Source organism: Thalassophryne amazonica, chromosome 20, assembly GCF_902500255.1.
Source record: "Thalassophryne amazonica chromosome 20, fThaAma1.1, whole genome shotgun sequence".
NCBI lineage: Eukaryota > Metazoa > Chordata > Actinopteri > Batrachoidiformes > Batrachoididae > Thalassophryne > Thalassophryne amazonica.
The window spans coordinates 65,231,260-65,243,562 of NC_047122.1; positions in this window are offsets into that span (position 1 = coordinate 65,231,260).

A 12,303-nucleotide genomic window follows, 5' to 3' on the forward strand; every position below is an offset into this window, starting at 1 on the left:
TGATCCTAGGAGCTATGTTGTCAGGGGCTTCGTGCCCCTGGTAGGGTCTCCCATGGCAAACAGGTCCTAGGGGATGGGTCAGACTAAGGGCAGTTAAGAAGCTCCCATGACCAGTATGAAATCAAGGACCGAGATGTCGCCCAGCACGGTGGAGCTGGGGCCCCACCCTGGAGCCAGGCCTGGGGTTGGGGCCCACGTGCGAGTGCCTAGTGGTCGGGCCTTAGCCCACGGGGCCCGGCTGGGCCCAGCCCGAAAGAGTGACATGGGCCCACCCTCCTGTGGGTTCACCACCTGCAAAGGGGGGCATGGGGTTCGGGTGCACAGAGGACTGGGTGGTGGTTGAGGGCAGGTGGCCTGGCGGCCCGGTCCACGCTCACAGCCTCTGGCTGTTGGAAATTATTCATTTTAGTTTAGTTTTTTTTTTTTTTTTTTTTAGCCACACACCTCCAGTGGGCCAAGAATACCTTGGATCTTGAAAGAGATGGAGACTAATCAAACCAGTGGTTTGGCACTGGTCAGCACGATTTTTCTTTTATGTAAGTAAGTAAGTAAGTAAGGTTTATTTATATAGCACCTTTCAAGATAGAAATCACAAAGTGCTTCACATAAGAACAGAGAAATTAAAAACAGCAGAAACATAAAACCATAAAAACTAGGTAAAAGCCAGCCTATACAAAAGGGTCTTTAGCTTCACTTTAAATGTTTCAACAGAGTCCACGGAGCGTAGGTCCAAAGGCAATGCATTCCACATTTTAGGTGCCACCACCTCGAAAGCACAGTCTCCCCTGGTCTTCAGTCTTGTCCTAGGCACAACCAATAGGCCCAGGTCCGAAGACCTCAGAGACCTACTTGTCACATATGGATGTAATAGCTCGGTGAAGATGGCATTTGACCATGCAGAGCTCTAAAAGTCAGTACTAGAATTTTAAATTGGAGTCTGAAATGGATGGGGAGCCAGTGCAAAGAGGAGAGGATTGGGGTTATATGTGACCTCTTTGATGACCTCGTCAGCAGCCTCGCAGCCGCATTCTGAACTGTTTGTAAGCGGTCCAAAGAGGACTTGCTAAGGCGTTACAGTAATCCAAACGTGATGACACAAATGCATGAATGATCATCTCCATCTCCGCCCAAGACACAATGCTGCGCAGACGGGCAATATTGCGCAAATGGAAAAAACAAGACTGTGCCAGGCGGGTAACATACGCGTCAAAATTGAGGGAGTGATCGAACGTAACACCCAAGTTCCTCACTGCTGAGCGAACAAAAGGGGCCAGAGAACCAAGATTCCCAACCACAGTGGGAACAAACTCGTCAGGGGCACAAACAAGGACCTCAGTCTTTTCTATATTTAAGGACAAATAGTTGGCCGCCATCCAGTCACCAATAACCTCAACACAGTTCTGAAGAGCAGATACCCTAGAGACCGTTTGAGGAGTGAATGAGATGTACAGCTGGATGTCATCTGCATAACAGTGGTAGGAGACATCTTTAAAACTACTCAAGACATGACCAAGTGGGAGCAAATATAGAGCAAACAATATAGGTCCCAGAACAGAACCCTGAGGCACACCACAGGATAGCATGGCAGAGGAGGACATAAATTTACCAGCAGCAACAGTGAAAGTCCTGTGTGAAAGATGAGACAAAAACCAGTCCAGAGCAGACCCAGAAATGCCCACCCAAGTCCTTAGTCTCTCAACTAAGACTCCATGATCCACTGTGTCAAAAGCTGCAGAGAGATCCAAAAGGACAAGCACAGAATATTCACCTGCATCTCTGCGCATTAAAATATCATTTGAAACTCTGAGAAGGGCAGTTTCTGTAGAGTGCAAGTGGCGGAACCCAGACTGGAATTTATCAAGAATATTATGTTCAGCTAAAACCTCATTAAGCTGTTTGGCCACCACTTTCTCTAAGACTTTGGAAATAAAAGGCAACTTTGAAATTGGTCTAAAATTTTGAAGGAGTGAAGGATCAGCATTAGGCTTTTTTAAAAGAGGGTGAATAACTGCCTGTTTAAAATACTGAGGGACATAGCCAGAAAGCAGTGATCTATTTATTATCAATAAGACAACCGGGCCAATAGAATGGAAGACCTTTTTAAAAAAGGAGGTGGGGACGATATCAAGTGGGCAGGAGGAAGGTTTCAATCTGTCCACGAGACCAGTGAGCTCTTTCAGTGATATAGGTTTAAAACTATCCAGAACTGATGGCCGGGTAAGATAGGGAACAGAAGAAGAAAGAGAGGGATTAATATTTGCCCTGATATCACAAATTTTGAATGATAGCAGCAGGAGATGCAGGTATAACAATGTCTCTGATTGTGTCAAACAAAATTTTTGGATTCCGTCGGCTGTTACAAATTAAAGTGGAAAAATAAGCAGCCCTCACATCTTTCACCATATTATTAAAAGAGATTAAAAGCTCCTTTAAATGAAAGAGGTGGACCTGGAGCTTTGTAGATTTCCACAACCGCTCCACTTTCCGACATGATCTCTTAACACTATGAATACTGTCATTCATCCAGGGGGAGGAGTTATTCAGAGGGGGGTGTCTGGTTTTAAAATGAGCCACTCTGTCCAAAATTGAGAGACAATGATGATTAAAAGAATTAACTAAAATATCAACATCATCTAAACTAAACAACTCATCAAGGTTAAAAGCAGCAGAAAATACATCTGCAGTAAAATGATTAAAAATGCGAGAGCAGATCACAGGAGAAGCAGAAGGACAATCCAGATTAAGAGACAAATTAAAAAGAATACAAACATGATCAGAAATAAAAATATCCTCAGAATAAATAGACTCAATATTAAGAGCCAGAGTAAAAACAAGATCTAAAACATGACCTTTGCTGTGTGTGGGGCCAGACACGTGTTGGATCAAGTTGAAAGCAGAATTTAGAAAACAAATTTAGCAGCAGATTTATCAGAAGCATCATCAACATGGAAATTAAAATCACCAACAATTAAAAGTCTGGACAGCTTGAGAGTTGTAGATAAAAAGTCACTAAACTCCTTGAGGAAGGAAGTGCATTGACCAGGTGGACGATATATTAAAACACAATAAAAAGTTCTCCCAACTTTTAAAATCAGTGATTCAAAAGATGGAAACGATTCTGAACTCACACGTCGACACACAAAGCTGCTCCTACAGACCGCAGCAAGTCCTCCACCACGTCCACACAAACACAGCGAGCTGAAGAATCGGAGATTTTTGGGACAGAGTTCAATGAGGGGGGCGTGTTCTATTTCCCTCTGCCAGGTTTCAATTACAAACAAAAATTCCAGGTCCTTGGAGCAAATATAATCATTCAAAATGAAAGTCTTGTTAGCAACGGAGCGCGCATTTAACAGCGTCATACTGAGAGGAGCTGCAGCTGGATTCTCCACAGCAGACTGCCGGGGGAAGGCACACAGGACCCGCAGAGACGAACCACTTCGCCTGCGGGTTTCACACGCCAGCGGGGGGGCCACCACAGCCACGGGAAAATCAGGAAACACCTGACGGAGACAGCAGGGCCGCCGGTGATGATCCAGCGAGGGAGATGGGCCGTACATCCACACGTCCGGAGAAAGCAAGTTGATCAAACAGGATCGACAACATTTTCCCACAACTCCGCGTTTCCAGAACAGCCTCAGCCTCACCTGCACACCGGCTCTTCTCCCCCGCCTTCATCTGCGTCTGCGGGAGCTCCTGTAGCGCTGACTGGCGCTAGCATCACCGGCTAATGGCACAGAGGCCACCGAAAGAGCTCATCACCAAAAGAAGACGAGAATGAAGCCCCATAGTTCTCCATAGAAGCTCGGATATTGAGCAGAGCCTGACGGTCATACACACAGCGAGCAGCAAGACCATCGTAGACCAGCAGGATGACAATCAACAACACACACACAACACACACAACAGGTACACGGACAGCAGCGACGGCGAAGCCAAACACAGGCGCCATCTTCTTTATGGAGTTATTCAACAGATTTTGGGTAATTTGGAGGCACTTAATTTGAATCTGGTGTTAGATTTTGCCAATCACATCATGTTTTTGAGATATGCAAATATATGTCTTGCATCACCCATTAAAGTAAAAGCTGCAGTCTCACACACTTCTTCGGTGGCATAAATGATATTATGACTCTTGTTCACATTTTGCAACCATGGTTTAAAAACTATGCTTTGAAGATGCTTTGGAGCATGATAAGTGGTGTAAAAATCACGAGTTAATGAGCAACTTTTGCGTAATCCAACAGTATGGAACATTCAGATTGCAAAAAGAAGTGATGTGATAGAGGAAATCTGAGCTCAGATTCAGATTTAGCTCCCCAAAATTACCCTAAGCAGTTCTCAAAGTCCATGCAAGATCTTTTTTGACCAGTGTTATTATTATTATTATTATTATTATTATTATTATTTCTAGTCATGGTTTTATTGTCTGCACCCAAGCCACCCTTTAAAATTTTGATTACCAGACTCCAAAAAATGTATTAAGCACCCAAGGTTTGGTGGGTTGATTAAGACATATTTAAGGTTTTAGCTCGAGCTACATTGGTCACTTTGCGACAGCTGGGCAACTTCATCTGACCTGCCCTCCCAGGTCAACAATCCACCTCTTTACCCAGATACTGACAAAATGTTGACAGTAGAGCGGCCCATTTGGGCACAAATCTGGTATTCAGAAAACCTACAGGTGCATTGCGGAGGGTTTATCAAGTACGGTGGCTGCCTATATCCTCAGAACCTGACACCAAGTCAAATGAACACGGTCTTACTCATCATAGACTGGACTATAACACACTGGTACACTGCCAACACATTCAACTCGTTGGACCCAGATAACGCTGATGTCATTGACTGAGGTGGCAAGGCACAGTGGGCGGATGGACACAAATGCATGACTCAGATGTGGGCTAAGAAAAAGGCTTTATTCAAAAAACAAGCTTAGGTCAATACACAAGTAGTCAGTACAGGCTGAGGTACAGATGGTCAAGAGGCGAGGACATGGTCAAACAACAAGTGAGGATCAGACATGGAGAAACAGGTTCACTGGCGCAGGCAGAGACGTGGTCAAAAAACAGGTGAGAGTCGAGCACAGAAAGACACAGAGCAAAAACAAGATGAGGAAGGCTTAGAACAAGGACAGGATCAGAACGAACGAGCAGTGAAACAGAGGAAAACATGGACTTAAATACAGAGGTTAATCGGGGTGTGATAAGATGCAGGTGCAGGGAAGAAGGCGTGGCCAGACAAGACGAGAGCAGAGTGACAAGGGGTGTGTCAGACAAAAGCAGCAAAACTGGAATGTGACAGTGACTCAATAAATGGTCCGGTCCCTATACGAACGCAGCAGGTTCGCATTTCCGGTAGTAAGTCAAACCTGTTTCCAGTGCACGTGGGCCTCCACCAGGGCTGCCCTTTGTCACTGGTTCTGTTCATTACCTTTATGGACAGAATTTCTAGGCGCAGTCAGGGTGTAGAGGGGGTCTGGTTTGGGAACCACAGAATCTTGTCTCTGCTGTTTGCGGATGATGTGGTCCTGTTGGCTTCATCAAATCAGGACCTTTAGCGTGCACTGGGGCGGTTTGCAGCCGACTGTGAAGCGCCCGGGATGAAAATCAGCAACTCCAAATCCGAGGCCATGGTTCTCGACCGGAAAGAGGTGCTTTGCCCTCTTCAGGTCGGTGGAGTGTCCTTGCCTCAAGTGGAGGGGTTTAAGTATCTCGGGGTCTTGTTCATGAGTGAGGGACGGATGGCGTGTGAGATCGATAGATGGATCGGTGCAGCGTCTTCAGTGATACGGTCGCTGTATCAGACTGTCGTGGTGAAGAGAGAGCTGAGCAGGGGGCAAAGCTCTTGATTTACCGATCGATCTACGTTCCGATCCTCACCTATGGTCATGAGATTTGGCTCATGACTGAAAGAACGAGATCACGAGTACAAGCAGCCGAGATGAGTTTCCTCCGCAGGGTGGCTGGGCGCTCCCTTAGAGATAGGGTGAGGAGCTCGGTCACTCGGGAGGAGCTCGGAGTCAAGCCGCTGCTCCTCCACATCAAAAGGAGCCAGCAAAGGTGGCTTGGGCATCTTTTTCAGATGCCCCCTGGACACCTCGCTGGAGAGGTGTTCCAGGCACGTCCCATTAGGAGGAGGCCCCGGGGAAGACCCAGGACACGCTGGAGGGACTATGTCTCGCAGCTGGCTTGGGAACGCCTTGGGGTTCCCCTGGAGGAGCTGGGGGAGGTGTGTGTGGATCGGGAGGTCTGGGCGGCTTTGCTTGAGCTGCTGCCCCCACGACCCAACTCCAGATAAAGCGGAAGAAAATGGATGGATGGATGGGTAATAATGAAACCTAAAAGCCAAACGTGATTGAAACAAAATTAATTAATTAAAGAGCAGAAACAGAACAACTACTAGTGACTAAAGTGATACAGATACAAAATGGAAAATCACAGCTGAAGAAAAACTATCACAAAACAGAACACCTATTAAATGTAAAATAAAACACAGAGACAAGACTAAAGTATGATAACCGAACATTTGTAATAAACAGAAAACCAAAACAGAAACAACAAAGTAACAAATAGAAAAAAACATGATGACCAAGGGCTGGATTAGGGCCAAAACCTGACAGCTGACCAAGAACAAATCCACTGCAATCTATTTGCATTCCATAATATTCCTTTATTAATGGTTTGCAGCTATTCAAGTATTTGATCATATTAAGTAGTTCGGCGTGAGCTCATTAAGTGGCAGGCTGAAGCGAGAGGTCTGGGTAGTTATTAAGTAATTACAACTTAAACATCCGACCTCCCATGTGAGTGAGAGTGCACATCATAACCACGAGTCTATTCTTATTCTCTCTGGCGTTCGTGTCTGCATTCCACAATCCTACGAGCAGCAGCTCTTATAAAGGTGCGATGGTGTACCATAAAATTTAACAGCAGGCTGAAGGATTTGAGAAAATAAAAAGCATCACATCCCAATATAACATGACACAGTGCTCATTTACTTCAGAGGTGAGAAACACTCACAGCTGTGGTGCTGAATGACCTTGGCAGTTTTGTCTGGAGGGAGAAGAGAATTAATAGCTGACTTTTAGATTATACAGTAGCCTCCAGATTTTTTTCCCCCTCTTTGTTTTCACAGGTGCTTTTTTCATGTTTGGTGTTATCATATGATGTATACTTGCAGTACATTCAGAATTTGAATTGTATGGTAATAACATTCCTGACAAAGAAGACATTTCTGGAACTGGTTGTGATGATGTTATTGTCTGTGTGCCTTAAAGCTATACTGTGTATGATTTAGTGCCATCTAGTGGTAAGGTTGCAGACTGCACTGCGCCGTTGCCTGTCACGATAATGCTTCTTTCATGATGGGATTCATGCTCCTTTATGTTATCTTGTGATATACAATATGTATGATGGTCTATTTCACAGAAACGAGGGTTTTCAAACTTGTTCATCTGCATAGTTTATAGGGGAGCAGCCACTGAACCATATTGCTGGAATGGACCCTCCCGATTCAATAGTGCTCATTACAAAGTGTTGATCAGCAAGTCCAAACACAGCACACGCACATGGCGATGCAGCCTACGTTACCTTAAAAAAAGAAAAAGAAAAAAAACAAACACAAATTTCATATCTGAAAAATTCAAACTAGATCAGATAATGGTGACCAGCAGTGGAATATGATGTCTATGTAATTATACTTACTAATCAAATTGTAATATAATTTGTTTGTGATTGTAACTTGCTCTTAACTTTTTTATTTTGAATTGTTTGTTGTGCAGCACTTTAATGGAAAATGCTTTACAGATTTATTATTATAATTATTATTTTGATTATTGTTATTATGAACCATCTAGATATTATGACATTATTATGTCTGCACACTATCATTTCCTTCTAAATTTCTGAATTCTAAAGTAGCATAATGCGTGAAATTTTCAATTTATTTCATTTTATATAGCACCAAATCACAATAAAGCTGCCTCAAGGCACTTGACACAAGTAAGTTCTAACCTTACTAACTAACTCCTGAATTAAGAACGCAGGAAGAAACCTCAAGCAGACCAGACTCGAAAGGGGTGACCCTCTGCTGGAACAACTGGAGTGCCTTTGATTACAAAAATTACACCAAACCACCTTCAATATTTTGATTGATTGACTGTTGTTTCACTCTGTAAAGATTTAAAATCATTGTAGGCGGTGTAGTTATTCAGCGAACATCCCATCTGTGAAATCTAGTAATTCTTAGAATATGTAAAAAAGCAAATCCATTCCATTCAGTTGCTCCCTTGTTTTCACTCGGGGTCTTCACAGCAGATCCAAGGTAGATCTACATGTTGATTTGGCACAAATTTTACACCGGATGTCCTTCCTGACAGAACTCCACATTACAACCCCTGGCAAAAATTATGGAATCACCGGCCTCGGAGGATGTTCATTCAGTTGTTTAATTTTGTAGAAAAAAAGCAGATCACAGACATGACACAAAACTAAAGTCATTTCAAATGGCAACTATCTGGCTTTAAGAAACCAAGAAGAACAAAAAATCAAGAAAAATAATTGTGGCAGTCAGTAACGGTTACTTTTTTAGACAAAGCAGAGGGAAAAAGATATGGACTCACTCAATTCTGAGGAAAAAATTATGGAATCATGAAAAACAAAAGAACGCTCCAACACATCACTAGTATTTTGTTGCACCACCTCTGGCTTTTATAACAGCTTGCAGTCTCTGAGGCATGGACTTAATGAGTGACAAACAGTACTCTTCATCAGTCTGGCTCCATCTTTCTCTGATTGCTGTTGCCAGATCAGCTTTGCAGGTTGGAGCCTTGTCATGGACCATTTTCTTCAACTTCCACCAAAGATTTTCAATTGGATTAAGATCCGGACTATTTGCAGGCCATGACATTGACCCTATGTGTCTTTTTGCAAGGAATGTTTTCACAGTTTTTGCTCTATGGCAAGATGCATTATCATCTTGAAAAATGAATTCATCATCCCCAAACATCCTTTCAATTGATGGAATAAGGAAAGTGTCCAGAATATCAACGTAAACTTGTGCATTTATTGATGATGTAATGACAGCCATCTCCCCAGCGCCTTTACCTGACATGCAGCCCCATATCATCAGTGACTGTGGAAATTTACATGTTCTCTTCAGGCAGTCATCTTTATAAATCTCATTGGAACGGCACCAAACAAAAGTTCCAGCATCATCACCTTGCCCAATGCAGAGTCGAGATTCATCACTGAATATGACTTTCATCCAGTCATCCACAGCCCATGATTGCTTTTCCTTAGCCCATTGTAACCTTGTTTTATTCTGTTTATGTGTTAATGATGCCTTTCGTTTAGCTTTTCTGTATGTAAATCCCATTTCCTTTAGGCAGTTTCTTACAGTTCCGTCACAGACGTTGACTCCAGTTTCCTCCCATTCGTTCCTCATTTGTTTTGTTGTGCATTTTCGATTTTTGAGACGTATTGCTTTAAGTTTTCTGTCTTGACACTTTGATGTCTTCCTTGGTCTACCAGTATGTTTGCCTTTAACAACCTTCCCATGTTGTTTGTATTTGGTCCAGAGTTTAGACACAGCTGACTGTGAACAACCAACATCTTTTGCAACATTGCGTGATGATTTACCCTCTTTTAAGAGTTTGATAATCCTCTCCTTTGTTTCAGTTGACATCTCTCGTGTTGGAGCCATGATTCATGTCAGTCCACTTGGTGCAACAGCTCTCCAAGTTGTGATCACTCCTTTTTAGATGCAGACTAACGAGCAGATCTGATTTGACGCAGGTGTTAGTTTTGGGGATGAAAATTTACAGGGTGATTCCATAATTGTTTCCTCAGAATTGAGTGATTCCATATTTTTTTCCTCTGCTTGGTCTAAAAAAGTAACTGTTACTGACTGCCACAATCTTTTTTTCTTGATTTCTTATAGTGTTTCTTAAAGCCAGAAAGTTGCCATTTGAAATGACTTTAGTTTTGTGTCATGTCTGTGATCTGCTTTTTTCTACAAAATTAAACAACTGAATGAACATCCTCCGAGGCCGGTGATTCCATATTTTTTGCCAGGGGTTGTACATGGAAAAGCATAACAGAGGTGGGATTTGAACCAAAAACCTTCCATACTGAAATCAAGCGCATGAACTACTACTTGGTCACCACCACTGCAAATTCTTCTAGAACCTTAACTTTTCTCATTAGTTTGATTACATTGCTTCCTGCTGCTTAAACTCACATGCAGCAAACAGTTCAAATGAGGTTTAATACAAAAATTGATCGTTACACTTTTAGGTTAATATTTTGGAAGAAAACAGTAAGTTTTCATGATGGAGGCACAAGAGATCTAGTCTTGCCTTTGAGCACGTAATCAGGAGCTTTTTCAAGTGTGTGCACTTTGTTTTATATTATATATATATATATATATATATATATATATATATTCTAAATGCTTTTGAATTCTGCATTTTATACCTGTTTATGTCAATTGTTATTAATTGATGTTCACTGCTATGCCATAAATGACATCTGCAGTTTCTGTTTTAGCCGCGTACGGCAAACAAGATCATCACGTTTGTGTTAGATGTAGCTATTAATCAATCAATCAATCAATTTTATTAATATAGCTCCAAATCACAACAAACTTTAATGTGTTTACATGTTTACATGCTGGAAAAAATACATTAATCTGCCTTTGACCTCTTATATTTCACACTGCACCTCTATCCATCCCACAATAATAGTTCAAAGAGAGCAACAACTGATTTCACTTCTTTTTGTGTTCAGTCTGCCCAGCTGCACTGCAAAATGTGACAAACACAGTTAAGTATGTTCCTTTTGGGCTACTGTATTATGAACATGGTGGTGCAACATGGAGGCACCCATTTCCATGTAAATATGTAAGCCTCATTCTGAGCTCACTATAATCTGATAGATAGATCGTTAAGGATGCTATGGTCAAATGCTGCTAATAAACAGCCCTAAACCATCGACATTCATTTTCTATACCTGCTTACTTCAATCAAGGGTCACAGAGTGGGGGGAGCGGGGGTGGGGGCTGTGTGCTGGAGTCTACCCCAGCAGTCACAGGGTGTGAGGTGGGGTTCACCCTGGACAGGACAGTCTGTCGCAGAGCCACATACAGACAGACAAACACATTCACACCCGCACACACATGGACGCTCAATTTAGAGTCACGATTCATCCTAACCTGAGTGTGTGGAAGCCGTAGCACCCAGAGGGAGCCCACACAAACAAGAGGAGACCATGCAAACTCCACACAGAAAGGCCACAGGTGGGAATCGACCCCACAAACCTTTTGTTGTGAGGCAACAGTGCTAACCACTAAGCTATCATGCTGCAGTACCTTTAATCCTCGATTTATCACACACACACACACACACTACTGTCAGGTCTGTCTACTGACGTCCGGCCCGGAACATAATGCCTCTGTCACTCACAGCTCTGATTCAATTGACTCTAATTTCCTGATGTCTGTTTGCCAAGGACACACAAGGGGATCCGACAGTCAGATCAGTCCAGCGGCAACAATCACCTCGAACCAAACGGCATCCTGGAACAATTCAAATTAAAGGATTAAAAAAATGGAAATACATTGGATTGAATGACATTTTAGTCTGTTAAGATCGTTTCACAAGTGATAAAAATCAGCCTCCATGACACATTTTCTGTCGGTAATATCCAGATGTGCTGTTGACTGACTTCACCATGTAACCTTCCTTTCGTGTTTGTGTCATATTTGACCCATTTTAATGTTTAGATTTGTGAAACATACCGTTATTTATTTATTTATTTATTTTCCTTCAACACGAGGCTTCATTACCTCATCATGACCCACTGACGACGGCACAACCAGCTTTCTGTAAATGAAAGAAACTGGAGAATGAGTTCAAGCTACATGTAACTTCACTGTTTCCCAATATCCATCATGCATATGATTTATAAGTTAAAGAAATTTTAGACATAAATTCCAGACATATCCAGCAGATGTCAGTGGTCAGCAAGCAGCATTACACAATTGGTTGTTGGATCAATTTGCTGCATTTGCTGTTAATTTGGAGCTATACAAGTTGATTGCATTTATTGCTTTTCAGTCATTGTCTTAATAATTTGGAAGGGTTGGTCTCTGTTACCTGTTCATTTACTCAGTGGTTTTCAGGATACATGCAGATATTTTTATTTTTTTAAAGCCGAAAAAAAAAACAAAAAAAAACAAGCTGATTATTTTGATCGGTTTTCAAAAACTGCACTTGAGTTTGTAGGCTGAGTTGTGGAAACC